The sequence below is a fragment of the Schistocerca gregaria genome, chromosome 5 (genome assembly GCF_023897955.1).
Source record: "Schistocerca gregaria isolate iqSchGreg1 chromosome 5, iqSchGreg1.2, whole genome shotgun sequence".
NCBI classification, from domain to species: Eukaryota; Metazoa; Arthropoda; class Insecta; order Orthoptera; family Acrididae; genus Schistocerca; species Schistocerca gregaria.
Window position 1 is genome coordinate 575,988,400 of NC_064924.1, and position 19,332 is coordinate 576,007,731.

Below are 19,332 nucleotides of genomic sequence, written 5' to 3' on the forward strand. Positions count from 1 at the left end.
GTCACACATGGTGAATAAATAGGAAAACAGTAGAACGTCTGTGTAGGGCCATGTTTTTACCTACAGTGCCACCTGCCTGAAAGTGTATAAGCATCTGTGGCATCACTCCTTCGCAGCCAAATTGCCACACTAGCTGTGTATCTCTAACAAAGTTTATGTACGTCCTCACCTCGGTGACGGTTAAAACGATTTCGCCCCCAGGTGGGCTCGAACCACCAACCTTTCGGTTAACAGCCGAACGCGCTAGCCGATTGCGCCACGGAGGCGTTGACTTTAGCTCTCTTGTGCTCTCTATATCAACGCAATTCGTACACATTCTGCAGGAATCTCGCAGAATGGTAGCATCTGCTTATGCCTCTTCACATGGATAACGTGCATGCACACTGTAGCGACGCTCATAAACGAATGACATTATACTACAAAATGCATACAAACCACTGTTCTGCCTATGCATTCAGAAAACCTCCTAGGCCAGTAGAATACTTGACATAGGTTGTAGAACATCCCTTTCATTCAGTGTACTGCCATGTGATAGATATTGCTCGAGGTAGCTCCGCACGTTGCAGGAAAGTTAAATAAATGGATGCCTTCTGTGAGGTTCGAACTCACGACTCCTGGTTTACAAGAGCAGTGCTCTACCACTGAGCTAAGAAGGCGGCAGTATTGAATTGGCGAGCTATCCCCGAATTCTCACTTCATCACACTGAATCTTGCAGCCCTCGACCAGATAATTGATTTGGCGCACTGCTGCTGCTGGGAGTGTCCACATTGCCGTTCTCCAAATCTCTCGACTGTTTCGCCCTTACGATCGGCGACGACCGTCAGGCCACCAAACGTTTGCGGTCTGCAATTTCTTGTCCTAGTGCACAGCTTGTGGGATAACGTGGCTCGACTGCGAAATGCGCCTTTCGGCTCCACTCTCTGACTACAGTTTGCTGTTGTTCACAGTGGCACTGGCGTTGCCCATGGGGCTTCATGTAAGGCGACTGCACGTCGCTCGGCCAACAGCGGCCTACTGCAGACCGACACTTAAGAGACACAAAATACAAATCGACATCGAGAGACAGGCCCTGTCATATGGCACTCGCGACGTATACGCTCAAATTGAATGTAAATAAAACGTCTTTTGTAGTGGGCGTCGCTCCACTGCAGTGTCACACATGGTGAATAAATAGGAAAACAGTACAACGTCTGTGTAGGGCCATGTTTTTACCTACAGTGCCACCTGCCTGAATGTGTATAAGCATCTGTGGCATCACTCCTTCGCAGGCAAATTGCCACACTAGCTGTGTATCTCTAACAAAGTTGATGTATGTCCTCACCTCGGTGACGGTTAAAACGATTTCGCCCCCGGGTGGGCTCGAACCACCAACCTTTCGGTTAACAGCCGAACGCGCTAGCCGATTGCGCCACGGAGGCATTGACCTTGGCTCTCTTGTGCTCTGTATATCAAGGCAATTCGTACACATTCTGCAGGAATCTCGCAGAATGGTAGCATCTGCTTATGCCTCTTCACATGGATAACGTGCATGCACACTGTAGCGACGCTCATAAACGAATGACATTATACTACAAAATGCATACAAACCACTGTTCTGCCTATGCATTCAGAAAACCTCCTAGGCCAGTAGAATACTTGACATAGGTTGTAGAACATCCCTTTCATTCAGTGTACTGCCATGTGATAGATATTGCTCGAGGTAGCTCCGCACGTTGCAGGAAAGTTAAAAAAATGGATGCCTTCTGTGAGGTTCGAACTCACGACTCCTGGTTTACGAGACCAGTGCTCTACCACTGAGCTAAGAAGGCGGCAGCCTTGAATTTGCGAGCTATCCCCGAATTCTCACTTCATCACACTGAATCTTGCAGCCCTCGACCAGATAATTGATTTGGCGCACTGCTGCTGCTGGGAGTGTCCACATTGCCGTTCTCCAAATCTCTCGACTGTTTCGCCCTTACGATCGGCGACGACCGTCAGGCCACCAAAAGTTTGCGGTCTGCAATATCTTGTCCTAGTGCACAGCTTGTGGGATAACGTGGCTCGACTGCGAAATGCGCCTTTCGGCTCCACTCTCTGGCTACAGTTTGCTGTTGTTCACAGTGGCACTGGCGTTGCCCATGGGGCTTCATGTAAGGCGACTGCACGTCGCTCGGCCAACAGCGGCCTACTGCAGACCGACACTTAAGAGACACAAAATACAAATCGACATCGAGAGACAGGCCCTGTCATATGGCACTCGCGACGTATACGCTCAAATTGAATGTAAATAAAACGTCTTTTGTAGTGGGCGTCGCTCCACTACAGTGTCACACATGGTGAATAAATAGGAAAACAGTAGAACGTCTGTGTAGGGCCATGTTTTTACCTACAGTGCCACCTGCCTGAATGTGTATAAGCATCTGTGGCATCACTCCTTCGCAGCCAAATTGCCACACTAGCTGTGTATCTCTAACAAAGTTTATGTATGTCCTCACCTCGGTGACGGTTAAAACGATTTCGCCACCGGGTGGGCTCGAACCACCAACCTTTCGGTTAACAGCCGAACGCGCTAGCCGATTGCGCCACGGAGGCGTTGACTTTGGCTCACTTGTGCTCTCTATATCAACGCAATTCGTACACATTCTGCAGGAATCTCGCAGAATGGTAGCATCTGCTTATGCCTCTTCACATGGATAACGTGCATGCACACTGTAGCGACGCTCATAAACGAATGACATTATACTACAAAATGCATACAAACCACTGTTCTGCCTATGCATTCAGAAAACCTCCTAGGCCAGTAGAATACTTGACATAGGTTGAAGAACATCCCTTTCATTCAGTGTTCTGCCATGTGATAGATATTGCTCGAGGTAGCTCCGCATGTTGCAGGAAAGTTAAAAAAATGAATGCCTTCTGTGAGGTTCGAACTCACGACTCCTGGTTTACGAGACCAGTGCTCTACCACTGAGCTAAGAAGGCGGCAGCCTTGAATTTGCGAGCTATCCCCGAATTCTCACTTCATCACACTGAATCTTGCAGCCCTCGACCAGATAATTGATTTGGCGCACTGCTGCTGCTGGGAGTGTCCACATTGCCATTCTCCAAATCTCTCGACTGTTTCGCCCTTACGATCGGCGACGACCGTCAGGCCACCAAACGTTTGCGGTCTGCGATTTCTTGTCCTAGTGCACAGCTTGTGGGATAACGTGGCTCGACTGCGAAATGCGCCTTTCGGCTCCACTCTCTGGCTACAGTTTGCTGTTGTTCACAGTGGCACTGGCGTTGCCCATGGGGCTTCATGTAAGGCGACTGCACGTCGCTCGGCCAACAGCGGCCTACTGCAGACCGACACTTAAGAGACACAAAATACAAATCGACATCGAGAGACAGGCCCTGTCATATGGCACTCGCGACGTATACGCTCAAATTGAATGTAAATAAAACGTCTTTTGTAGTGGGCGTCGCTCCACTGCAGTGTCACACATGGTGAATAAATAGGAAAACAGTACAACGTCTGTGTAGGGCCATGTTTTTACCTACAGTGCCACCTGCCTGAATGTGTATAAGCATCTGTGGCATCACTCCTTCGCAGCCAAATTGCCACACTAGCTGTGTATCTCTAACAAAGTTTATGTATGTCCTCACCTCGGTGACGGTTAAAACGATTTCGCCCCCGGGTGGGCTCGAACCACCAACCTTTCGGTTAACAGCCGAACGCGCTAGCCGATTGCGCCACGGAGGCGTTGACTTTGGCTCTCTTGTGCACTGTATATCAACGCAATTCGTACACATTCTGCAGGAATCTCGCAGAATGGTAGCATCTGCTTATGCCTCTTCACATGGATAACGTGCATGCACACTGTAGCGACGCTCATAAACGAATGACATTATACTACAAAATGCATACAAACCACTGTTCTGCCTATGCATTCAGAAAACCTCCTAGGCCAGTAGAATACTTGACATAGGTTGTAGAACATCCCTTTCATTCAGTGTACTGCCATGTGATAGATATTGCTCGAGGTAGCTCCGCACGTTGCAGGAAAGTTAAATAAATGGATGCCTTCTGTGAGGTTCGAACTCACGACTCCTGGTTTACAAGAGCAGTGCTCTACCACTGAGCTAAGAAGGCGGCAGTATTGAATTGGCGAGCTATCCCCGAATTCTCACTTCATCACACTGAATCTTGCAGCCCTCGACCAGATAATTGATTTGGCGCACTGCTGCTGCTGGGAGTGTCCACATTGCCGTTCTCCAAATCTCTCGACTGTTTCGCCCTTACGATCGGCGACGACCGTCAGGCCACCAAACGTTTGCGGTCTGCAATTTCTTGTCCTAGTGCACAGCTTGTGGGATAACGTGGCTCGACTGCGAAATGCGCCTTTCGGCTCCACTCTCTGGCTACAGTTTGCTGTTGTTCACAGTGGCACTGGCGTTGCCCATGGGGCTTCATGTAAGGCGACTGCACGTCGCTCGGCCAACAGCGGCCTACTGCAGACCGACACTTAAGAGACACAAAATACAAATCGACATCGAGAGACAGGCCCTGTCATATGGCACTCGGACGTATACGCTCAAATTGAATGTAAATAAAACGTCTTTTGTAGTGGGCGTCGCTCCACTGCAGTGTCACACATGGTGAATAAATAGGAAAACAGTACAACGTCTGTGTAGGGCCATGTTTTTACCTACAGTGCCACCTGCCTGAATGTGTATAAGCATCTGTGGCATCACTCCTTCGCAGCCAAATTGCCACACTAGCTGTGTATCTCTAACAAAGTTTATGTATGTCCTCACCTCGGTGACGGTTAAAACGATTTCGCCCCCGGGTGGGCTCGAACCACCAACCTTTCGGTTAACAGCCGAACGCGCTAGCCGATTGCGCCACGGAGGCGTTGACTTTGGCTCTCTTGTGCACTGTATATCAACGCAATTCGTACACATTCTGCAGGAATCTCGCAGAATGGTAGCATCTGCTTATGCCTCTTCACATGGATAACGTGCATGCACACTGTAGCGACGCTCATAAACGAATGACATTATACTACAAAATGCATACAAACCACTGTTCTGCCTATGCATTCAGAAAACCTCCTAGGCCTGTAGAATACTTGACATAGGTTGTAGAACATCCCTTTCATTCAGTGTACTGCCATGTGATAGATATTGCTCGAGGTAGCTCCGCACGTTGCAGGAAAGTTAAAAAAATGGATGCCTTCTGTGAGGTTCGAACTCACGACTCCTGGTTTACGAGACCAGTGCTCTACCACTGAGCTAAGAAGGCGGCAGCTTTGAATTTGCGAGCTATCCCCGAATTCTCACTTCATCACACTGAATCTTGCAGCCCTCGACCAGATAATTGATTTGGCGCACTGCTGCTGCTGGGAGTGTCCACATTGCCGTTCTCCAAATCTCTCGACTGTTTCGCCCTTACGATCGGCGACGACCGTCAGGCCACCAAACGTTTGCGGTCTGCAATTTCTTGTCCTAGTGCACAGCTTGTGGGATAACGTGGCTCGACTGCGAAATGCGCCTTTCGGCTCCACTCTCTGGCTACAGTTTGCTGTTGTTCACAGTGGCACTGGCGTTGCCCATGGGGCTTCATGTAAGGCGACTGCACGTCGCTCGGCCAACAGGGCCTACTGCAGACCGACACTTAAGAGACACAAAATACAAATCGACATCGAGAGACAGGCCCTGTCATATGGCACTCGCGACGTATACGCTCAAATTGAATGTAAATAAAACGTCTTTTGTAGTGGGCGTCGCTCCACTGCAGTGTCACACATGGTGAATAAATAGGAAAACAGTAGAACGTCTGTGTAGGGCCATGTTTTTACCTACAGTGCCACCTGCCTGAAAGTGTATAAGCATCTGTGGCATCACTCCTTCGCAGCCAAATTGCCACACTAGCTGTGTATCTCTAACAAAGTTTATGTACGTCCTCACCTCGGTGACGGTTAAAACGATTTCGCCCCCAGGTGGGCTCGAACCACCAACCTTTCGGTTAACAGCCGAACGCGCTAGCCGATTGCGCCACGGAGGCGTTGACTTTAGCTCTCTTGTGCTCTCTATATCAACGCAATTCGTACACATTCTGCAGGAATCTCGCAGAATGGTAGCATCTGCTTATGCCTCTTCACATGGATAACGTGCATGCACACTGTAGCGACGCTCATAAACGAATGACATTATACTACAAAATGCATACAAACCACTGTTCTGCCTATGCATTCAGAAAACCTCCTAGGCCAGTAGAATACTTGACATAGGTTGTAGAACATCCCTTTCATTCAGTGTACTGCCATGTGATAGATATTGCTCGAGGTAGCTCCGCACGTTGCAGGAAAGTTAAATAAATGGATGCCTTCTGTGAGGTTCGAACTCACGACTCCTGGTTTACGAGACCAGTGCTCTACCACTGAGCTAAGAAGGCGGCAGCCCTGAATTTGCGAGCTATCCCCGAATTCTCACTTCATCACACTGAATCTTGCAGCCCTCGACCAGATAATTGATTTGGCGCACTGCTGCTGCTGGGAGTGTCCACATTGCCGTTCTCCAAATCTCTCGACTGTTTCGCCCTTACGATCGGCGACGACCGTCAGGCCACCAAAAGTTTGCGGTCTGCAATTTCTTGTCCTAGTGCACAGCTTGTGGGATAACGTGGCTCGACTGCGAAATGCGCCTTTCGGCTCCACTCTCTGGCTACAGTTTGCTGTTGTTCACAGTGGCACTGGCGTTGCCCATGGGGCTTCATGTAAGGCGACTGCACGTCGCTCAGCCAACAGCGGCCTACTGCAGACCGACACTTAAGAGACACAAAATACAAATCGACATCGAGAGACAGGCCCTGTCATATGGCACTCGCGACGTATACGCTCAAATTGAATGTAAATAAAACGTCTTTTGTAGTGGGCGTCGCTCCACTGCAGTGTCACACATGGTGAATAAATAGGAAAACAGTACAACGTCTGTGTAGGGCCATGTTTTTACCTACAGTGCCACCTGCCTGAATGTGTATAAGCATCTGTGGCATCACTCCTTCGCAGCCAAATTGCCACACTAGCTGTGTATCTCTAACAAAGTTTATGTATGTCCTCACCTCGGTGACGGTTAAAACGATTTCGCCCCCGGGTGGGCTCGAACCACCAACCTTTCGGTTAACAGCCGAACGCGCTAGCCGATTGCGCCACGGAGGCGTTGACATTGGCTCACTTGTGCTCTCTATATCAACGCAATTCGTACACATTCTGCAGGAATCTCGCAGAATGGTAGCATCTGCTTATGCCTCTTCACATGGATAACGTGCATGCACACTGTAGCGACGCTCATAAACGAATGACATTATACTACAAAATGCATACAAACCACTGTTCTGCCTATGCATTCAGAAAACCTCCTAGGCCAGTAGAATACTTGACATAGGTTGTAGAACATCCCTTTCATTCAGTGTACTGCCATGTGATAGATATTGCTCGAGGTAGCTCCGCACGTTGCAGGAAAGTTAAAAAAATGGATGCCTTCTGTGAGGTTCGAACTCACGACTCCTGGTTTACGAGACCAGTGCTCTACCACTGAGCTAAGAAGGCGGCAGTATTGAATTGGCGAGCTATCCCCGAATTCTCACTTCATCACACTGAATCTTGCAGCCCTCGACCAGATAACTGATTTGGCGCACTGCTGCTGCTGGGAGTGTCCACATTGCCGTTCTCCAAATCTCTCGACTGTTTCGCCCTTACGATCGGCGACGACCGTCAGGCCACCAAACGTTTGCGGTCTGCAATTTCTTGTCCTAGTGCACAGCTTGTGGGATAACGTGGCTCGACTGCGAAATGCGCCTTTCGGCTCCACTCTCTGGCTACAGTTTGCTGTTGTTCACAGTGGCACTGGCGTTGCCCATGGGGCTTCATGTAAGGCGACTGCACGTCGCTCGGCCAACAGCGGCCTACTGCAGACCGACACTTAAGAGACACAAAATACAAATCGACATCGAGAGACAGGCCCTGTCATATGGCACTCGGACGTATACGCTCAAATTGAATGTAAATAAAACGTCTTTTGTAGTGGGCGTCGCTCCACTGCAGTGTCACACATGGTGAATAAATAGGAAAACAGTAGAACGTCTGCGTAGGGCCATGTTTTTACCTACAGTGCCACCTGCCTGAATGTGTATAAGCATCTGTGGCATCACTCCTTCGCAGCCAAATTGCCACACTAGCTGTGTATCTCTAACAAAGTTTATGTATGTCCTCACCTCGGTGACGGTTAAAACGATTTCGCCCCCGGGTGGGCTCGAACCACCAACCTTTCGGTTAACAGCCGAACGCGCTAGCCGATTGCGCCACGGAGGCGTTGACTTTGGCTCTCTTGTGCACTGTATATCAACGCAATTCGTACACATTCTGCAGGAATCTCGCAGAATGGTAGCATCTGCTTATGCCTCTTCACATGGATAACGTGCATGCACACTGTAGCGACGCTCATAAACGAATGACATTATACTACAAAATGCATACAAACCACTGTTCTGCCTATGCATTCAGAAAACCTCCTAGGCCAGTAGAATACTTGACATAGGTTGTAGAACATCCCTTTCATTCAGTGTACTGCCATGTGATAGATATTGCTCGAGGTAGCTCCGCACGTTGCAGGAAAGTTAAATAAATGGATGCCTTCTGTGAGGTTCGAACTCACGACTCCTGGTTTACAAGAGCAGTGCTCTACCACTGAGCTAAGAAGGCGGCAGTATTGAATTGGCGAGCTATCCCCGAATTCTCACTTCATCACACTGAATCTTGCAGCCCTCGACCAGATAATTGATTTGGCGCACTGCTGCTGCTGGGAGTGTCCACATTGCCGTTCTCCAAATCTCTCGACTGTTTCGCCCTTACGATCGGCGACGACCGTCAGGCCACCAAAAGTTTGCGGTCTGCAATTTCTTGTCCTAGTGCACAGCTTGTGGGATAACGTGGCTCGACTGCGAAATGCGCCTTTCGGCTCCACTCTCTGGCTACAGTTTGCTGTTGTTCACAGTGGCACTGGCGTTGCCCATGGGGCTTCATGTAAGGCGACTGCACGTCGCTCGGCCAACAGCGGCCTACTGCAGACCGACACTTAAGAGACACAAAATACAAATCGACATCGAGAGACAGGCCCTGTCATATGGCACTCGGACGTATACGCTCAAATTGAATGTAAATAAAACGTCTTTTGTAGTGGGCGTCGCTCCACTGCAGTGTCACACATGGTGAATAAATAGGAAAACAGTACAACGTCTGTGTAGGGCCATGTTTTTACCTACAGTGCCACCTGCCTGAATGTGTATAAGCATCTGTGGCATCACTCCTTCGCAGCCAAATTGCCACACTAGCTGTGTATCTCTAACAAAGTTTATGTATGTCCTCACCTCGGTGACGGTTAAAACGATTTCGCCCCCAGGTGGGCTCGAACCACCAACCTTTCGGTTAACAGCCGAACGCGCTAGCCGATTGCGCCACGGAGGCGTTGACTTTGGCTCACTTGTGCTCTCTATATCAACGCAATTCGTACACATTCTGCAGGAATCTCGCAGAATGGTAGCATCTGCTTATGCCTCTTCACATGGATAACGTGCATTCACACTGTAGCGACGCTCATAAACGAATGACATTATACTACAAAATGCATACAAACCACTGTTCTGCCTATGCATTCAGAAAACCTCCTAGGCCAGTAGAATACTTGACATAGGTTGTAGAACATCCCTTTCATTCAGTGTACTGCCATGTGATAGATATTGCTCGAGGTAGCTCCGCACGTTGCAGGAAAGTTAAAAAAATGGATGCCTTCTGTGAGGTTCGAACTCACGACTCCTGGTTTACGAGACCAGTGCTCTACCACTGAGCTAAGAAGGCGGCAGCTTTGAATTTGCGAGCTATCCCCGAATTCTCACTTCATCACACTGAATCTTGCAGCCCTCGACCAGATAATTGATTTGGCGCACTGCTGCTGCTGGGAGTGTCCACATTGCCGTTCTCCAAATCTCTCGACTGTTTCGCCCTTACGATCGGCGACGACCGTCAGGCCACCAAACGTTTGCGGTCTGCAATTTCTTGTCCTAGTGCACAGCTTGTGGGATAACGTGGCTCGACTGCGAAATGCGCCTTTCGGCTCCACTCTCTGGCTACAGTTTGCTGTTGTTCACAGTGGCACTGGCGTTGCCCATGGGGCTTCATGTAAGGCGACTGCACGTCGCTCGGCCAACAGGGCCTACTGCAGACCGACACTTAAGAGACACAAAATACAAATCGACATCGAGAGACAGGCCCTGTCATATGGCACTCGCGACGTATACGCTCAAATTGAATGTAAATAAAACGTCTTTTGTAGTGGGCGTCGCTCCACTGCAGTGTCACACATGGTGAATAAATAGGAAAACAGTAGAACGTCTGTGTAGGGCCATGTTTTTACCTACAGTGCCACCTGCCTGAAAGTGTATAAGCATCTGTGGCATCACTCCTTCGCAGCCAAATTGCCACACTAGCTGTGTATCTCTAACAAAGTTTATGTACGTCCTCACCTCGGTGACGGTTAAAACGATTTCGCCCCCAGGTGGGCTCGAACCACCAACCTTTCGGTTAACAGCCGAACGCGCTAGCCGATTGCGCCACGGAGGCGTTGACTTTAGCTCTCTTGTGCTCTCTATATCAACGCAATTCGTACACATTCTGCAGGAATCTCGCAGAATGGTAGCATCTGCTTATGCCTCTTCACATGGATAACGTGCATGCACACTGTAGCGACGCTCATAAACGAATGACATTATACTACAAAATGCATACAAACCACTGTTCTGCCTATGCATTCAGAAAACCTCCTAGGCCAGTAGAATACTTGACATAGGTTGTAGAACATCCCTTTCATTCAGTGTACTGCCATGTGATAGATATTGCTCGAGGTAGCTCCGCACGTTGCAGGAAAGATAAATAAATGGATGCCTTCTGTGAGGTTCGAACTCACGACTCCTGGTTTACGAGACCAGTGCTCTACCACTGAGCTAAGAAGGCGGCAGCCCTGAATTTGCGAGCTATCCCCGAATTCTCACTTCATCACACTGAATCTTGCAGCCCTCGACCAGATAATTGATTTGGCGCACTGCTGCTGCTGGGAGTGTCCACATTGCCGTTCTCCAAATCTCTCGACTGTTTCGCCCTTACGATCGGCGACGACCGTCAGGCCACCAAAAGTTTGCGGTCTGCAATTTCTTGTCCTAGTGCACAGCTTGTGGGATAACGTGGCTCGACTGCGAAATGCGCCTTTCGGCTCCACTCTCTGGCTACAGTTTGCTGTTGTTCACAGTGGCACTGGCGTTGCCCATGGGGCTTCATGTAAGGCGACTGCACGTCGCTCGGCCAACAGCGGCCTACTGCAGACCGACACTTAAGAGACACAAAATACAAATCGACATCGAGAGACAGGCCCTGTCATATGGCACTCGCGACGTATACGCTCAAATTGAATGTAAATAAAACGTCTTTTGTAGTGGGCGTCGCTCCACTGCAGTGTCACACATGGTGAATAAATAGGAAAACAGTACAACGTCTGCGTAGGGCCATGTTTTTACCTACAGTGCCACCTGCCTGAATGTGTATAAGCATCTGTGGCATCACTCCTTCGCAGCCAAATTGCCACACTAGCTGTGTATCTCTAACAAAGTTTATGTATGTCCTCACCTCGGTGACGGTTAAAACGATTTCGCCCCCAGGTGGGCTCGAACCACCAACCTTTCGGTTAACAGCCGAACGCGCTAGCCGATTGCGCCACGGAGGCGTTGACTTTGGCTCACTTGTGCTCTCTATATCAACGCAATTCGTACACATTCTGCAGGAATCTCGCAGAATGGTAGCATCTGCTTATGCCTCTTCACATGGATAACGTGCATGCACACTGTAGCGACGCTCATAAACGAATGACATTATACTACAAAATGCATACAAACCACTGTTCTGCCTATGCATTCAGAAAACCTCCTAGGCCAGTAGAATACTTGACATAGGTTGTAGAACATCCCTTTCATTCAGTGTACTGCCATGTGATAGATATTGCTCGAGGTAGCTCCGCACGTTGCAGGAAAGTTAAAAAAATGGATGCCTTCTGTGAGGTTCGACCTCACGACTCCTGGTTTACGAGACCAGTGCTCTACCACTGAGCTAAGAAGGCGGCAGCTTTGAATTTGCGAGCTATCCCCGAATTCTCACTTCATCACACTGAATCTTGCAGCCCTCGACCAGATAATTGATTTGGCGCACTGCTGCTGCTGGGAGTGTCCACATTGCCGTTCTCCAAATCTCTCGACTGTTTCGCCCTTACGATCGGCGACGACCGTCAGGCCACCAAACGTTTGCGGTCTGCAATTTCTTGTCCTAGTGCACAGCTTGTGGGATAACGTGGCTCGACTGCGAAATGCGCCTTTCGGCTCCACTCTCTGGCTACAGTTTGCTGTTGTTCACAGTGGCACTGGCGTTGCCCATGGGGCTTCATGTAAGGCGACTGCACGTCGCTCGGCCAACAGCGGCCTACTGCAGACCGACACTTAAGAGACACAAAATACAAATCGACATCGAGAGACAGGCCCTGTCATATGGCACTCGGACGTATACGCTCAAATTGAATGTAAATAAAACGTCTTTTGTAGTGGGCGTCGCTCCACTGCAGTGTCACACATGGTGAATAAATAGGAAAACAGTAGAACGTCTGCGTAGGGCCATGTTTTTACCTACAGTGCCACCTGCCTGAATGTGTATAAGCATCTGTGGCATCACTCCTTCGCAGCCAAATTGCCACACTAGCTGTGTATCTCTAACAAAGTTTATGTATGTCCTCACCTCGGTGACGGTTAAAACGATTTCGCCCCCGGGTGGGCTCGAACCACCAACCTTTCGGTTAACAGCCGAACGCGCTAGCCGATTGCGCCACGGAGGCGTTGACTTTGGCTCACTTGTGCTCTGTATATCAACGCAATTCGTACACATTCTGCAGGAATCTCGCAGAATGGTAGCATCTGCTTATGCCTCTTCACATGGATAACGTGCATGCACACTGTAGCGACGCTCATAAACGAATGACATTATACTACAAAATGCATACAAACCACTGTTCTGCCTATGCATTCAGAAAACCTCCTAGGCCAGTAGAATACTTGACATAGGTTGTAGAACATCCCTTTCATTCAGTGTACTGCCATGTGATAGATATTGCTCGAGGTAGCTCCGCACGTTGCAGGAAAGTTAAAAAAATGGATGCCTTCTGTGAGGTTCGAACTCACGACTCCTGGTTTACGAGACCAGTGCTCTACCACTGAGCTAAGAAGGCGGCAGCTTTGAATTTGCGAGCTATCCCCGAATTCTCACTTCATCACACTGAATCTTGCAGCCCTCGACCAGATAATTGATTTGGCGCACTGCTGCTGCTGGGAGTGTCCACATTGCCGTTCTCCAAATCTCTCGACTGTTTCGCCCTTACGATCGGCGACGACCGTCAGGCCACCAAACGTTTGCGGTCTGCAATTTCTTGTCCTAGTGCACAGCTTGTGGGATAACGTGGCTCGACTGCGAAATGCGCCTTTCGGCTCCACTCTCTGGCTACAGTTTGCTGTTGTTCACAGTGGCACTGGCGTTGCCCATGGGGCTTCATGTAAGGCGACTGCACGTCGCTCGGCCAACAGCGGCCTACTGCAGACCGACACTTAAGAGACACAAAATACAAATCGACATCGAGAGACAGGCCCTGTCATATGGCACTCGCGACGTATACGCTCAAATTGAATGTAAATAAAACGTCTTTTGTAGTGGGCGTCGCTCCACTGCAGTGTCACACATGGTGAATAAATAGGAAAACAGTAGAACGTCTGTGTAGGGCCATGTTTTTACCTACAGTGCCACCTGCCTGAAAGTCTATAAGCATCTGTGGCATCACTCCTTCGCAGCCAAATTGCCACACTAGCTGTGTATCTCTAACAAAGTTTATGTACGTCCTCACCTCGGTGACGGTTAAAACGATTTCGCCCCCAGGTGGGCTCGAACCACCAACCTTTCGGTTAACAGCCGAACGCGCTAGCCGATTGCGCCACGGAGGCGTTGACTTTGGCTCTCTTGTGCTCTGTATATCAACGCAATTCGTACACATTCTGCAGGAATCTCGCAGAATGGTAGCATCTGCTTATGCCTCTTCACATGGATAACGTGCATGCACACTGTAGCGACGCTCATAAACGAATGACATTATACTACAAAATGCATACAAACCACTGTTCTGCCTATGCATTCAGAAAACCTCCTAGGCCAGTAGAATACTTGACATAGGTTGTAGAACATCCCTTTCATTCAGTGTACTGCCATGTGATAGATATTGCTCGAGGTAGCTCCGCACGTTGCAGGAAAGTTAAATAAATGGATGCCTTCTGTGAGGTTCGAACTCACTACTCGTGGTTTACGAGACCAGTGCTCTACGACTGAGCTAAGAAGGCGGCAGCCCTGAATTTGCGAGCTATCCCCGAATTCTCACTTCATCACACTGAATCTTGCAGCCCTCGACCAGATAATTGATTTGGCGCACTGCTGCTGCTGGGAGTGTCCACATTGCCGTTCTCCAAATCTCTCGACTGTTTCGCCCTTACGATCGGCGACGACCGTCAGGCCACCAAACGTTTGCGGTCTGCAATTTCTTGTCCTAGTGCACAGCTTGTGGGATAACGTGGCTCGACTGCGAAATGCGCCTTTCGGCTCCACTCTCTGGCTACAGTTTGCTGTTGTTCACAGTGGCACTGGCGTTGCCCATGGGGCTTCATGTAAGGCGACTGCACGTCGCTCGGCCAACAGCGGCCTACTGCAGACCGACACTTAAGAGACACAAAATACAAATCGACATCGAGAGACAGGCCCTGTCATATGGCACTCGCGACGTATACGCTCAAATTGAATGTAAATAAAACGTCTTTTGTAGTGGGCGTCGCTCCACTGCAGTGTCACACATGGTGAATAAATAGGAAAACAGTACAACGTCTGCGTAGGGCCATGTTTTTACCTACAGTGCCACCTGCCTGAATGTGTATAAGCATCTGTGGCATCACTCCTTCGCAGCCAAATTGCCACACTAGCTGTGTATCTCTAACAAAGTTTATGTATGTCCTCACCTCGGTGACGGTTAAAACGATTTCGCCCCCGGGTGGGCTCGAACCACCAACCTTTCGGTTAACAGCCGAACGTGCTAGCCGATTGCGCCACGGAGGCGTTGACTTTGGCTCACTTGTGCTCTCTATATCAACGCAATTCGTACACATTCTGCAGGAATCTCGCAGAATGGTAGCATCTGCTTATGCCTCTTCACATGGATAACGTGCATGCACACTGTAGCGACGCTCATAAACGAATGACATTATACTACAAAATGCATACAAACCACTGTTCTGCCTATGCATTCAGAAAACCTCCTAGGCCAGTAGAATACTTGACATAGGTTGTAGAACATCCCTTTCATTCAGTGTACTGCCATGTGATAGATATTGCTCGAGGTAGCTCCACACGTTGCAGGAAAGTTAAATAAATGGATGCCTTCTGTGAGGTTCGAACTCACGACTCCTGGTTTACGAGACCAGTGCTCTACCCCTGAGCTAAGAAGGCGGCAGCTTTGAATTTGCGAGCTATCCCCGAATTCTCACTTCATCACACTGAATCTTGCAGCCCTCGACCAGATAATTGATTTGGCGCACTGCTGCTGCTGGGAGTGTCCACATTGCCGTTCTCCAAATCTCTCGACTGTTTCGCCCTTACGATCGGCGACGACCGTCAGGCCACCAAAAGTTTGCGGTCTGCAATTTCTTGTCCTAGTGCACAGCTTGTGGGATAACGTGGCTCGACTGCGAAATGCGCCTTTCGGCTCCACTCTCTGGCTACAGTTTGCTGTTGTTCACAGTGGCACTGGCGTTGCCCATGGGGCTTCATGTAAGGCGACTGCACGTCGCTCGGCCAACAGCGGCCTACTGCAGACCGACACTTAAGAGACACAAAATACAAATCGACATCGAGAGACAGGCCCTGTCATATGGCACTCGCGACGTATACGCTCAAATTGAATGTAAATAAAACGTCTTTTGTAGTGGGCGTCGCTCCACTGCAGTGTCACACATGGTGAATAAATAGGAAAACAGTACAACGTCTGTGTAGGGCCATGTTTTTACCTACAGTGCCACCTGCCTGAATGTGTATAAGCATCTGTGGCATCACTCCTTCGCAGCCAAATTGCCACACTAGCTGTGTATCTCTAACAAAGTTTATGTATGTCCTCACCTCGGTGACGGTTAAAACGATTTCGCCCCCAGGTGGGCTCGAACCACCAACCATTCGGTTAACAGCCGAACGCGCTAGCCGATTGCGCCACGGAGGCGTTGACTTTGGCTCTCTTGTGCTCTGTATATCAACGCAATTCGTACACATTCTGCAGGAATCTCGCAGAATGGTAGCATCTGCTTATGCCTCTTAACATGGATAACGTGCATGCACACTGTAGCGACGCTCATAAACGAATGACATTATACTACAAAATGCATACAAACCACTGTTCTGCCTATGCATTCAGAAAACCTCCTAGGCCAGTAGAATACTTGACATAGGTTGTAGAACATCCCTTTCATTCAGTGTACTGCCATGTGATAGATATTGCTTGAGGTAGCTCCGCATGTTGCAGGAAAGTTAAAAAAATGAATGCCCTCTGTGAGGTTCGAACTCACGACTCCTGGTTTACGAGACCAGTGCTCTACGACTGAGCTAAGAAGGCGGCAGCTTTGAATTTGCGAGCTATCCCCGAATTCTCACTTCATCACACTGAATCTTGCAGCCCTCGACCAGATAATTGATTTGGCGCACTGCTGCTGCTGGGAGTGTCCACATTGCCGTTCTCCAAATCTCTCGACTGTTTCGCCCTTACGATCGGCGACGACCGTCAGGCCACCAAACGTTTGCGGTCTGCAATTTCTTGTCCTAGTGCACAGCTTGTGGGATAACGTGGCTCGACTGCGAAATGCGCCTTTCGGCTCCACTCTCTGGCTACAGTTTGCTGTTGTTCACAGTGGCACTGGCGTTGCCCATGGGGCTTCATGTAAGGCGACTGCACGTCGCTCGGCCAACAGCGGCCTACTGCAGACCGACACTTAAGAGACACAAAATACAAATCGACATCGAGAGACAGGCCCTGTCATATGGCACTCGCGACGTATACGCTCACATTGAATGTAAATAAAACGTCTTTTGTAGTGGGCGTCGCTCCACTGCAGTGTCACACATGGTGAATAAATAGGAAAACAGTACAACGTCTGTGTAGGGCCATGTTTTTACCTACAGTGCCACCTGCCTGAATGTGTATAAGCATCTGTGGCATCACTCCTTCGCAGCCAAATTGCCACACTAGCTGTGTATCTCTAACAAAGTTTATGTATGTCCTCACCTCGGTGACGGTTAAAACGATTTCGCCCCCAGGTGGGCTCGAACCACCAACCTTTCGGTTAACAGCCGAACGCGCTAGCCGATTGCGCCACGGAGGCGTTGACTTTTGCTCTCTTGTGCTCTGTATATCAACGCAATTCGTACACATTCTGCAGGAATCTCGCAGAATGGTAGCATCTGCTTATGCCTCTTCACATGGATAACGTGCATGCACACTGTAGCGACGCTCATAAACGAATGACATTATACTACAAAATGCATACAAACCACTGTTCTGCCTATGCATTCAGAAAACCTCCTAGGCCAGTAGAATACTTGACATAGGTTGTAGAACATCCCTTTCATTCAGTGTACTGCCATGTGATAGATATTGCTCGAGGTAGCTCCGCACGTTGCAGGAAAGTTAAATAAATGGATGCCTTCTGTGAGGTTCGAACTCACGACTCCTGGTTTACGAGACCAGTGCTCTACCACTGAGCTAAGAAGGCGGCAGCCTTGAATTGGCGAGCTATCCCCGAATTCTCACTTCATCACACTGAATCTTGCAGCCCTCGACCAGATAATTGATTTGGCGCACTGCTGCTGCTGGGAGTGTCCACATTGCCGTTCTCCAAATCTCTCGACTGTTTCGCCCTTACGATCGGCGACGACCGTCAGGCCACCAAAAGTTTGCGGTCTGCAATTTCTTGTCCTAGTGCACAGCTTGTGGGATAACGTGGCTCGACTGCGAAATGCGCCTTTCGGCTCCACTCTCTGGCTACAGTTTGCTGTTGTTCACAGTGGCACTGGCGTTGCCCATGGGGCTTCATGTAAGGCGACTGCACGTCGCTCGGCCAACAGCGGCCTACTGCAGACCGACACTTAAGAGACACAAAATACAAATCGACATCGAGAGACAGGCCCTGTCATATGGCACTCGCGACGTATACGCTCAAATTGAATGTAAATAAAACGTCTTTTGTAGTGGGCGTCGCTCCACTGCAGTGTCACACATGGTGAATAAATAGGAAAACAGTACAACGTCTGTGTAGGGCCATGTTTTTACCTACAGTGCCACCTGCCTGAATGTGTATAAGCATCTGTGGCATCACTCCTTCGCAGCCAAATTGCCACACTAGCTGTGTATCTCTAACAAAGTTGATGTATGTCCTCACCTCGGTGACGGTTAAAACGATTTCGCCCCCGGGTGGGCTCGAACCACCAACCTTTCGGTTAACAGCCGAACGCGCTAGCCGATTGCGCCACGGAGGCGTTGACTTTGGTTTACTTGTGCTCTCTATATCAACGCAATTCGTACACATTCTGCAGGAATCTCGCAGAATGGTAGCATCTGCTTATGCCTCTTCACATGGATAACGTGCATGCACACTGTAGCGACGCTCATAAACGAATGACATTATACTACAAAATGCATACAAACCACTGTTCTGCCTATGCATTCAGAAAACCTCCTAGGCCAGTAGAATACTTGACATAGGTTGTAGAACATCCCTTTCATTCAGTGTACTGCCATGTGATAGATATTGCTCGAGGTAGCTCCGCATGTTGCAGGAAAGTTAAAAAAATGAATGCCTTCTGTGAGGTTCGAACTCACGACTCCTGGTTTACGAGACCAGTGCTCTACGACTGAGCTAAGAAGGCGGCAGCTTTGAATTTGCGAGCTATCCCCGAATTCTCACTTCATCACACTGAATCTTGCAGCCCTCGACCAGATAATTGATTTGGCGCACTGCTGCTGCTGGGAGTGTCCACATTGCCGTTCTCCAAATCTCTCGACTGTTTCGCCCTTACGATCGGCGACGACCGTCAGGCCACCAAACGTTTGCGGTCTGCAATTTCTTGTCCTAGTGCACAGCTTGTGGGATAACGTGGCTC

At 49.2% G+C, this 19,332-nt stretch overlaps 34 non-coding genes across 34 annotated transcripts; all 34 read right to left on the reverse strand.

Moving 5' to 3' along the window:
• Positions 1–192: 192 nt before the first annotated feature.
• Trnan-guu (transfer RNA asparagine (anticodon GUU)) lies at positions 193–266 on the reverse strand. The gene has a single exon. It is a non-coding gene; the product is annotated as a tRNA-Asn (tRNA).
• Positions 267–584: 318 nt separating this feature from the next.
• Positions 585–656, reverse strand: Trnat-ugu (transfer RNA threonine (anticodon UGU)). Its single transcript has one exon. It is a non-coding gene; the product is annotated as a tRNA-Thr (tRNA).
• A 689-nt stretch (positions 657–1,345) lies between these two features.
• Trnan-guu (transfer RNA asparagine (anticodon GUU)) lies at positions 1,346–1,419 on the reverse strand. The gene has a single exon. It is a non-coding gene; the product is annotated as a tRNA-Asn (tRNA).
• A 318-nt stretch (positions 1,420–1,737) lies between these two features.
• Positions 1,738–1,809, reverse strand: Trnat-cgu (transfer RNA threonine (anticodon CGU)). Its single transcript has one exon. It is a non-coding gene; the product is annotated as a tRNA-Thr (tRNA).
• Positions 1,810–2,498: 689 nt separating this feature from the next.
• Trnan-guu (transfer RNA asparagine (anticodon GUU)) lies at positions 2,499–2,572 on the reverse strand. The gene has a single exon. It is a non-coding gene; the product is annotated as a tRNA-Asn (tRNA).
• A 318-nt stretch (positions 2,573–2,890) lies between these two features.
• Positions 2,891–2,962, reverse strand: Trnat-cgu (transfer RNA threonine (anticodon CGU)). Its single transcript has one exon. It is a non-coding gene; the product is annotated as a tRNA-Thr (tRNA).
• Positions 2,963–3,651: 689 nt separating this feature from the next.
• On the reverse strand, positions 3,652–3,725 carry Trnan-guu (transfer RNA asparagine (anticodon GUU)). Its single transcript has one exon. It is a non-coding gene; the product is annotated as a tRNA-Asn (tRNA).
• Positions 3,726–4,043: 318 nt separating this feature from the next.
• Trnat-ugu (transfer RNA threonine (anticodon UGU)) lies at positions 4,044–4,115 on the reverse strand. The gene has a single exon. It is a non-coding gene; the product is annotated as a tRNA-Thr (tRNA).
• A 688-nt stretch (positions 4,116–4,803) lies between these two features.
• Trnan-guu (transfer RNA asparagine (anticodon GUU)) lies at positions 4,804–4,877 on the reverse strand. The gene has a single exon. It is a non-coding gene; the product is annotated as a tRNA-Asn (tRNA).
• Positions 4,878–5,195: 318 nt separating this feature from the next.
• On the reverse strand, positions 5,196–5,267 carry Trnat-cgu (transfer RNA threonine (anticodon CGU)). Its single transcript has one exon. It is a non-coding gene; the product is annotated as a tRNA-Thr (tRNA).
• Positions 5,268–5,955: 688 nt separating this feature from the next.
• Trnan-guu (transfer RNA asparagine (anticodon GUU)) lies at positions 5,956–6,029 on the reverse strand. Its single transcript has one exon. It is a non-coding gene; the product is annotated as a tRNA-Asn (tRNA).
• Positions 6,030–6,347: 318 nt separating this feature from the next.
• Positions 6,348–6,419, reverse strand: Trnat-cgu (transfer RNA threonine (anticodon CGU)). The gene has a single exon. It is a non-coding gene; the product is annotated as a tRNA-Thr (tRNA).
• A 689-nt stretch (positions 6,420–7,108) lies between these two features.
• On the reverse strand, positions 7,109–7,182 carry Trnan-guu (transfer RNA asparagine (anticodon GUU)). Its single transcript has one exon. It is a non-coding gene; the product is annotated as a tRNA-Asn (tRNA).
• Positions 7,183–7,500: 318 nt separating this feature from the next.
• Trnat-cgu (transfer RNA threonine (anticodon CGU)) lies at positions 7,501–7,572 on the reverse strand. Its single transcript has one exon. It is a non-coding gene; the product is annotated as a tRNA-Thr (tRNA).
• A 688-nt stretch (positions 7,573–8,260) lies between these two features.
• On the reverse strand, positions 8,261–8,334 carry Trnan-guu (transfer RNA asparagine (anticodon GUU)). Its single transcript has one exon. It is a non-coding gene; the product is annotated as a tRNA-Asn (tRNA).
• Positions 8,335–8,652: 318 nt separating this feature from the next.
• Trnat-ugu (transfer RNA threonine (anticodon UGU)) lies at positions 8,653–8,724 on the reverse strand. The gene has a single exon. It is a non-coding gene; the product is annotated as a tRNA-Thr (tRNA).
• Positions 8,725–9,412: 688 nt separating this feature from the next.
• Positions 9,413–9,486, reverse strand: Trnan-guu (transfer RNA asparagine (anticodon GUU)). Its single transcript has one exon. It is a non-coding gene; the product is annotated as a tRNA-Asn (tRNA).
• Positions 9,487–9,804: 318 nt separating this feature from the next.
• Trnat-cgu (transfer RNA threonine (anticodon CGU)) lies at positions 9,805–9,876 on the reverse strand. The gene has a single exon. It is a non-coding gene; the product is annotated as a tRNA-Thr (tRNA).
• Positions 9,877–10,564: 688 nt separating this feature from the next.
• On the reverse strand, positions 10,565–10,638 carry Trnan-guu (transfer RNA asparagine (anticodon GUU)). Its single transcript has one exon. It is a non-coding gene; the product is annotated as a tRNA-Asn (tRNA).
• A 318-nt stretch (positions 10,639–10,956) lies between these two features.
• Positions 10,957–11,028, reverse strand: Trnat-cgu (transfer RNA threonine (anticodon CGU)). The gene has a single exon. It is a non-coding gene; the product is annotated as a tRNA-Thr (tRNA).
• A 689-nt stretch (positions 11,029–11,717) lies between these two features.
• On the reverse strand, positions 11,718–11,791 carry Trnan-guu (transfer RNA asparagine (anticodon GUU)). The gene has a single exon. It is a non-coding gene; the product is annotated as a tRNA-Asn (tRNA).
• Positions 11,792–12,109: 318 nt separating this feature from the next.
• Trnat-cgu (transfer RNA threonine (anticodon CGU)) lies at positions 12,110–12,181 on the reverse strand. The gene has a single exon. It is a non-coding gene; the product is annotated as a tRNA-Thr (tRNA).
• Positions 12,182–12,869: 688 nt separating this feature from the next.
• On the reverse strand, positions 12,870–12,943 carry Trnan-guu (transfer RNA asparagine (anticodon GUU)). Its single transcript has one exon. It is a non-coding gene; the product is annotated as a tRNA-Asn (tRNA).
• A 318-nt stretch (positions 12,944–13,261) lies between these two features.
• On the reverse strand, positions 13,262–13,333 carry Trnat-cgu (transfer RNA threonine (anticodon CGU)). The gene has a single exon. It is a non-coding gene; the product is annotated as a tRNA-Thr (tRNA).
• A 689-nt stretch (positions 13,334–14,022) lies between these two features.
• Trnan-guu (transfer RNA asparagine (anticodon GUU)) lies at positions 14,023–14,096 on the reverse strand. The gene has a single exon. It is a non-coding gene; the product is annotated as a tRNA-Asn (tRNA).
• Positions 14,097–14,414: 318 nt separating this feature from the next.
• On the reverse strand, positions 14,415–14,486 carry Trnat-cgu (transfer RNA threonine (anticodon CGU)). The gene has a single exon. It is a non-coding gene; the product is annotated as a tRNA-Thr (tRNA).
• A 689-nt stretch (positions 14,487–15,175) lies between these two features.
• On the reverse strand, positions 15,176–15,249 carry Trnan-guu (transfer RNA asparagine (anticodon GUU)). The gene has a single exon. It is a non-coding gene; the product is annotated as a tRNA-Asn (tRNA).
• Positions 15,250–15,567: 318 nt separating this feature from the next.
• On the reverse strand, positions 15,568–15,639 carry Trnat-cgu (transfer RNA threonine (anticodon CGU)). Its single transcript has one exon. It is a non-coding gene; the product is annotated as a tRNA-Thr (tRNA).
• A 689-nt stretch (positions 15,640–16,328) lies between these two features.
• Positions 16,329–16,402, reverse strand: Trnan-guu (transfer RNA asparagine (anticodon GUU)). The gene has a single exon. It is a non-coding gene; the product is annotated as a tRNA-Asn (tRNA).
• Positions 16,403–16,720: 318 nt separating this feature from the next.
• Trnat-cgu (transfer RNA threonine (anticodon CGU)) lies at positions 16,721–16,792 on the reverse strand. Its single transcript has one exon. It is a non-coding gene; the product is annotated as a tRNA-Thr (tRNA).
• Positions 16,793–17,481: 689 nt separating this feature from the next.
• On the reverse strand, positions 17,482–17,555 carry Trnan-guu (transfer RNA asparagine (anticodon GUU)). The gene has a single exon. It is a non-coding gene; the product is annotated as a tRNA-Asn (tRNA).
• A 318-nt stretch (positions 17,556–17,873) lies between these two features.
• On the reverse strand, positions 17,874–17,945 carry Trnat-cgu (transfer RNA threonine (anticodon CGU)). The gene has a single exon. It is a non-coding gene; the product is annotated as a tRNA-Thr (tRNA).
• Positions 17,946–18,634: 689 nt separating this feature from the next.
• On the reverse strand, positions 18,635–18,708 carry Trnan-guu (transfer RNA asparagine (anticodon GUU)). The gene has a single exon. It is a non-coding gene; the product is annotated as a tRNA-Asn (tRNA).
• Positions 18,709–19,026: 318 nt separating this feature from the next.
• On the reverse strand, positions 19,027–19,098 carry Trnat-cgu (transfer RNA threonine (anticodon CGU)). Its single transcript has one exon. It is a non-coding gene; the product is annotated as a tRNA-Thr (tRNA).
• Positions 19,099–19,332: the final 234 nt, after the last annotated feature.